We start from the raw sequence: 7,855 nt of genomic DNA, 5'->3' as shown, positions 1-7,855 counted from the left end.
GGACACTGAGCCAGAGTGGACCATGTTTGCTAAAAGCATAGCAGTGTTGGGAAAAACGCGCCATACTCTCACTCACAAAGCACGCTTACTAATATATTCATCCATAATACTACCATATTTACAGTACAGTGCAGAAGTTTGGGGAAATACTTATAAAACAAACCTACAGTGTTTATATATCTTACAAAAAAAGCTGTTTGAAATGTTCATGGAGTGGACTATGGGTCACATACAAACACTCTATTATGAAAGTCGGGTTTATTGAAACTATGGGATCTGGTGAAACTGAAAACAGCTCTCGTCATGGATGAAGCCAGATACAACTTACTTCCAATAAACTTACAGCAAATGTTCAAAGACAGAGACGGGAATAACAGTCTAAGAAAACAACTGAATTTCAAAAAGCAGTGCATTCCCTCCACAATAAAGAAAATGTGTCTAATTGTGGTGTGGATTTATGGAATGGATGGTTTGAAACAAACCCAAAGTTTACATATATTCAAAAAAACCTACAAGAAGTCACTAATAGATCTGTATGAGGCCAGAAACGATTAATTAAACAAAAAATGTCACTTTAGCACAGTTGCCATGCAGAATTGTACCGTGAATGTTTTATACCTATCTGTAAATAACAATACGTTTATTAAATACACACATCAGGTTTTGGAAAAAGGACTGGGAGCAGACAAGATTTCTCTTCAACCCACTCCTTTTCGAGCACACTGTATTGTTTTATGTCTTTTGTGTGTTGACTTTTCATTTGTTATAGTGTTTGAAATAAAAAAACTGAAACACTCTGAAAAATTACCCACAAAACTTTCAAACTTATACAAACAAGCCCTGCTGGCCTGGAAACTCGTTTAACCCTTGTGCTATCCTAGATGACCCCCCCTTCCATTGAGGTGTTCTCCCTACCATGACAAAGGTGGATAAAGGTGGAAAGATTTCATGTAATCCATGGACACCAGTGAAGATCACAAATCATTGAAGAAAAAAGGTTCAGAGCACTGTCTAGTGGGTCTAGATGACCCAACCCCAACGTTATTGTACCTAGGATAGAACAAGGGTTACAGGGATTGGTAACATAAGGACCCAGACAATTTTTTTGACAGTGTGGATATTTGTGTTAATTCAACCAGGAACGGCAGTGGCTCAGGCGGTTGAACAGGTTGTCCAATGATCGAAGCGTCGGCGGTAGGGATGGGTATCGTTAAGGTTTTAACGGTACTACTACTCTTATTGATGCTGCTAATCGGTCCGGTGTATTAACGATACTCTCATCGATACTTTAAGGACAAAAAATGAATAAATAAATAACAAATTAAGAACAAAGTTTTTTATTTCTTCATTATGCAACACCATTGTTTTTTCAACAAAACCTTTTTACTTCATACATGATGATGTTACAGTACAAACCTGGACTGCACGTGGATGTGCTAGACCAGGGGTCAGTAACCTGAACCTCTCAAAGAACCATTTGGATCAGTTTCCCACTGAGATGAAAGCACAGGGAGCCGCAACACTATGGTGTGTTAGAAAAAAGGTTTTTACCAATATATAGCAATAGTTCATTTAATTAAAAATACTGTCAGGATATTTATTTAATTATTTATTGTAGTTATTTGTATTATTTATGAGCGTGATGTTTCCTTTGATCTTTTGTCCATTTTCCACAACCTTGAATACTTTTCTGTCGGTCAAACACTCAGAGTTAAGATGAATGAGATGATGGAAACAGATTCACTTTGATGCAGACTTTCTATTTATTTATTTTCTTTAAATCCAGTAAACCCAATAAATTGTATTAATTTCATGGATGACAAATATTTTTTATTAGGAAGCAGCTGTTAGTTTGTTGCGGGTCTGGAATCATAAGCGGTGTGTCTAAGCCCCGCCCCCGCCTAGGATAGTGGGGGCGCCCTGACGAAAATTTAATTCATTTTACGCGGAAATGGGTGGTTTTTGTCTAGGGGGATAAAATTATATTTTTTTCTTTCTTGGGTGCTCATGTGTCTCCTACGAGATCGCCACTGACCGTCTTTCCAGAAAAACATTCCATCCCATGACACTCTGGTTGGCGGTCACAGCTGCAGACACGCCCCCTCCGCGTGCTCACGCTGCTCTCTTCCTCCTGTCTGCTCTGACGGTGTTAAAGACACCATGACAATCTGAGAACATGATGGTTATTTTACAGAAACACAGAGAGCTGCAGCATTTTGGACCGTTAAGCTCTTTCCACCATCGTATATCTTTGGTGGCGTTCCTCTGTGCGCGCGCCGCATACTGTCTGAACAACAGCCCCGCCCCCTGTGCACATAAATAGCCAGACAGACCTCTCCTCTTCACTGAGAATAGCGAAATTAATATGATCATTAATTAAAGGAAAATTGACTGACTTGTTACATGTGGCAGATAAAGTTTATATCTTATGGGATACAAAAAAAGCGACCTCTCCAGTACCGATAGCAGAACCGTTGAGGTCAGATCTTAACGATACTGCGGTCTTGAAGAATGTGGCCCCGGGGTTCGTTCAGTACCGGGGCTCGGTACCCATCCCTTTTCGGCGGTTCGATCCCCGCTCCCACCAGCCAACAGTCGTTGTGTCTTTGGGCAAGACACTTCACCCTCCTTGCCTCCAGTGTGGCTCCACTGGTGTGTGAATGTGTATGAAGGCGTGAAAATCAATCCCCTGAGCCTGAGGATGTGACGGCAATGGACAAGATTGGAGAAGCCCAGAAGGCAGATGTAGAATTGTCACAGTTAATTAACTGTAAAACAGAAGCTGCAGGGTTGTTGCCGGATGTTCCAGAGTTGCAGAAGTATGCCCCGTGTGGCACCAGCTGCAAGTGCAGAAGTCTAGGTTGGTGAGAATACCCCCCGATAATTCTGATGCTGCTGCTTGCGTTCAGGTTGTTCTGCCCAAGACCATGGTGCCTCAGGTTTTGAGACTGCTTCATAATGTTTCCACTGGAGGTCACTTAGGGGTGCAGAAATTGCAAGCTAAAGTGAAGGATGCCGGCGGTGAAGACAGACAGCGAGGGAGGAGTGTGTGTACGCGAGGAAGGGGGGCTAAGTGCCTACTGGAGGAAGAATAGGGCGGGGACTAGGAGTGAGCCGGTTGCCGCTGCTCCACTCAAGGTACTGCCTTTAGACGCTGCAATCTTCTGCACATGTAATTCATTCACCGCCGCCCGGCGCAGCCATACCCCGGGGAGTCGGACGGCGCTGGAGCTCAGACCCTAGGGGGGGTCTCATCGACTGCACGAGCTAAGTCCTATTTACACCTCGGACATTTTAGGTTGTATTTGGAGGAGTTTTGAGTTGGATTGTTGGTATCGTAATCATTAAAGAGTATATTTTGTAACGCGAAATCTCGTGTGGTTCTTGCGGCCTGACACAGGTTTTACACCTGCCCTGGTGGGACCCCCACAAAGATTACAATACAAATATTTTTTGATTGAAGTCGGAAACTATATTGGAAATTTAACTAAACAAACTGTAAAATTTTTGATAAAGAAATTATTCTGGGTTACCTTAATGACAAAGTAGACAAAGATTGTATCTTCATTACACAATTGTTTTTATTATTAGCAAAATTCCATATTCACCGAACTAATTTGATTTTTTGACAAATGTAAAATTTATTAAACCCCAAAGGTTTTTGAATTGTTTCCTTTTCTCTTATGTTGTATATGTATGTCCATATATCGAATTTTTTGTTTTATTTTGATATTTTTCTCCAATATGTGCACATTTCAGTGCAGACATTCACATTGTTGTTTGTCAATAAAGTCTGGAGAAAAAAAAGTTAGAGGCAGCTATTTTTGTTATGAGACTTTTTTAAACTTTATTAACAAATATCGCACATACAAAATACCAAATACAAAACTCCACACTGTGTGCAAAAGACAATTTTCACGTTTGCCAGGAAATGGAACAAAAAAAACCAATAACCATGTAAAACAGGTTAAGCATATAATAATAATAATAATAATAATAATAATAAAGGCAAAGGAATCTGTTAAAGCTTCTAAAGAGACCATGTTTCAACTGTTCCAACAGCTTTTTTGTTGGTGGAGGATTTTCTAGTGTTTACACTCAGAACCATTTCTTTCTGCTTGTAATGAGACATGAACTACTTAGTTTTTACTTAGGATGGGAACCCAACTGAAACTCTGTTCCATGTTGCTGCCAGTATCATATAAAAACGCAGATTGCTGTGCTTTTTTAGAGGTCTCAGATAAGAACGAGTGAAGCACTGCAGCTGCACGGCGGCTAATGCACTTAGGATCGGCCAAAATGCTGTCAGCAAGCGGGCCAAAGTTCTGCAGAACCTCCTAGCAATGGATTCTAGTTTAGCGACCTGATGGATCAGAGCGATGTGTACAACGCTCTGGAAAAAGGCGAACAATGTGGCGATCAGCGTTACTAGTTTACTTCAGTGTGTGAGAGAGCGTGGCTGCGGCTGCAGAGCAGACCGTCATGTAAACAAAACATCTTAGCCACTATAAAGCGTCTTCTTCATCCTGTCATGCTGCTGCTTCCTCATCATCATCACTTTATTGTTTCTGCAAAGAATGTGTTTTTTCCCCCTTTATTTTTGAAGCATCATTCAGGCTCCTGTTTCACGCTCTATTAAAAAGTTCTGGAGAAGCTACAGTTGGCAATATTGAAAATAAACAGCACTTTATTTCCTCAATCATACTTATGAACCACATTAATTCATTTTTTTTTTCTTATACTGAAATATATTTTGTTGCCGAAATCAAACGCAGACTTTTACCTTTCTATATTTTAAGTTACCAAAATAAAAGCACTATGAATTTGCCTGGGGAAAAACAACTTGTAATAATAATAATAATAATGGATTGGATTTATCTGCGCTTTTCAAGTCACTCAAAGCGTTTACATTATGTCCATTATTCATTCACTCCTCATTCATACTTGGTGATGGTAGCTATGGTTGTAGCCACAGCTGCCCTGGGGCAGACTGACAGAGGCGTGGCTGCCAGTTCGCGCCTACGGCCCCTCTGACCATCACCGGGATCATTCATGCAGATTCACACACCAGTGGAGCAACACTGGAGACAAGGAGGGTGAAGTGTCTTGCCCAAGGACACAACGACATTTTGGCTGGTGGGAGCGGGGATCGAACCGCCAACCCTTCGATCATTGGACGACCCGCTCAACCACCTGAGCCACTGTCGCCCCTTGTCTCTACAACTTGTGTATGAGATACAGTTGCAGTGCTTAATATTGTGATCATTAATTAAACTGATTTTGACAATTTCATTAAAATGGAAGACTAATTTAAATTCAGGTAGAGTTTTTTTTCTAAGACATATATATAAAAAATAAGACAAAGAAAATGTGTTTTGGTACAATATCGGAATTTGTATCACCAGACTCTTGCCAATACACACCACTAATTTGTAGCTAATTTTTGTTGGACCGGACGGAAAAGAAAAGGAGGCAAGAAGAGACGAGGGGTGTAGAACCTTTAGGCAACATAAAGCAACAAGTTGTTCGATGTTTATAATCATTACAGTCAGGTCGATAAGTAATACAAATCAAGAAGGGGCGGGGCCTGTCCACACACACACTCAAACGTTATAAACATACCTGTTGGCTCCAAAAATGTCCACAAACAGACATGTCAACATGTTTTCAATACAACTCATGTTCACACACACATACTTATGCCTTCAGACCAACATGTGAAACATTTCATTCAGTCACACAAACCACCAGTTCAAAGGTGAGACAGCACCTGTGCTGGAGTGAGTGTCTCTGTTCTTCTGAGGTGGATGACGGGATGGAAAAAGAAGGAGGGAGAGTGCCCAGCCATCCCCACACCAAGACCCCCGCCATAGCAGCAGTGGCAGCCAGGACCCCCCAACACCCTCACGGCAGCAGATAGAGAACAACCGCCCACCGGGCAATCACACCCGCCCCCCAGGCCAGGGCCAGCAGGACGGCCACAGGGGCCCCCCACGCCAGACAGCAGGGAGGCACAGGGGGACAGAGAGTGCAAGCTCCAGCCCAACCAGGAGAGCAGCCCCCCCACCGCGCCGGGGGCCCCGCCCCCCAGAGAACACCCCCTGCCAGACAAGTAACCCAACACCACCCAGGAGTTCTGAGAATCCCCCCACCCAGACCCCAGGCTGAGAGCTTTTTCAAACACCATTTTTCTGTCGGGTCCTGATTAAATAAAGAAACACTTTGAAATGCAGTTTTATGTTTAAATTCTTTTACACATGTCGTCAACATGAGAAAAATTCTACAAGAACATGTTAAAACACATAAAATATCATTTTCATTGCAGTGGGATTAAAGTGGGGACAGATTATTTCATTGGATTTTAATCAACATTTGACATCCGTTTTATACTCTATTTCTTGTGTAACTATATGGTTCATCACCCGTCAGACCTTTACACTAAGCTGGCTTAGTAAAATACTTTTTTCTTCGTTTATTTGATTCTATTAAAGACATTTTGATAAGAATGACGGTACCACGATTTAGCCGTAGCTTGAGCTGTTTTACGAAAAGTCCCGCCCCTTTAACTGTCTCCACCAATCATTCTTGGAGGCTTAATCACATGTCATCAGTCTGACCAATCAGAAGTGGTTAAAGTCTTCACTTCCTTGTTCAGATTCTGCTCATAAAGTCTCTCAGTTCCAACAGAAATACCAGCTAAAGCTCGTCTTTAGCGGTGTAGCTTTCCACAGAATCCGGTGTCAGACCGTGGAACAAGAGAACAAAACAATGAAGCTCAGAGAAGAGAGTCTGTCTGCCATCACTACATCTCCCATGATGCATTGGGTTAAAGTGACAGCGTCTCAGCGCACAATGAGTCATCCTTGTTAAACATCTTGAAACCACAACGAACACAAAAACAGTTTTCAAATATTTTAACTCAACTTTTATTCCATCTTTTAGAATAAAACAGCTGCAGCTTCCAGCTTTTTCTGCCACAATTATCACAAAAATGCACATGAGATCATGGAGGGACTGCAGATCAATACAGACTATAGAGCTTCTCCTTTTTTTATTTTTTGGATGCTGGTGTGCCGCGGGATTTTTGTCAAGGTTAAAGTGTGCCGTTTCTCAAAAAAGGTTAAAAAACACTGAACTAGACAGAGCTCTGAACCTTTTTTCTTCAATGATTTGTGATCTTTACTGGTGTCCATGGATTACATGAAATCTTTCCACCTTTATCCACCTTTGTCATGGTAGGGAGAACACCTCAATGGAAGGGGGGGGGGGTCATCTAAGATAGCACAAGGGTTAAACCAAGTTGAAACCAACTACTGCCGCCCTAAAGGGTGTACTTTTAAAGGGACAAAACATTCATCGAAAGCAATCTTCTTTAATGCCTTGCTCATTAACAAAATGGTCAGTGGGCTGAAACACCTGGGGATTATTTTATTTTAATTTTTGGCTTTTTTCAAAGAAAAGGAAAAGGGAAGGAAGGAGAAGAAAGTCTACGTTCTGGTTTTGATTGCCTGCATACCTTTTTTTTGGATGGCTGTATAAAGTTGAGGGGGGGGGGGGGTACCTTTTTGCTCGTACTGACTTTTACGTTGAAATTGTACAAATGTTTTTCTGAAAACAAACGAAACTGTAAAAGAAAATCTCAGCCAGGTTGGGATATGGAGAGCATTGAAGGATACACCAGATCAATCATTTGAAGGAGTTGTTGAATTTGGACTGCATTTGTGGCGGCGCCGTGACCATAGCAGCCTTCTGTTGAGGCGCAGGGCGAGGCAGGAGGATAAATGTAGCAGAACAGGCAAAGATAACGGAGATGAGTTTATTACTGGTGTGAGAGTCCAGAGGGACGGCTGGAGAC

General features: G+C 41.8%; 1 long non-coding RNA gene across 1 annotated transcript in view; it reads right to left on the bottom strand.

The window, feature by feature from the left end:
- Window positions 1-7,855, bottom strand: part of LOC105358513 (uncharacterized) — a 58,074-nt gene that overhangs the window by 43,019 nt on the left and 7,200 nt on the right. The window lies entirely within an intron of this gene.

The sequence above is a fragment of the Oryzias latipes genome, chromosome 17 (assembly GCF_053564925.1).
Source record: "Oryzias latipes strain Hd-rR chromosome 17, Olatipes_Hd-rR_3.1".
NCBI lineage: Eukaryota > Metazoa > Chordata > Actinopteri > Beloniformes > Adrianichthyidae > Oryzias > Oryzias latipes.
This window is presented reverse-complemented; position numbering and strand designations above follow the sequence as displayed.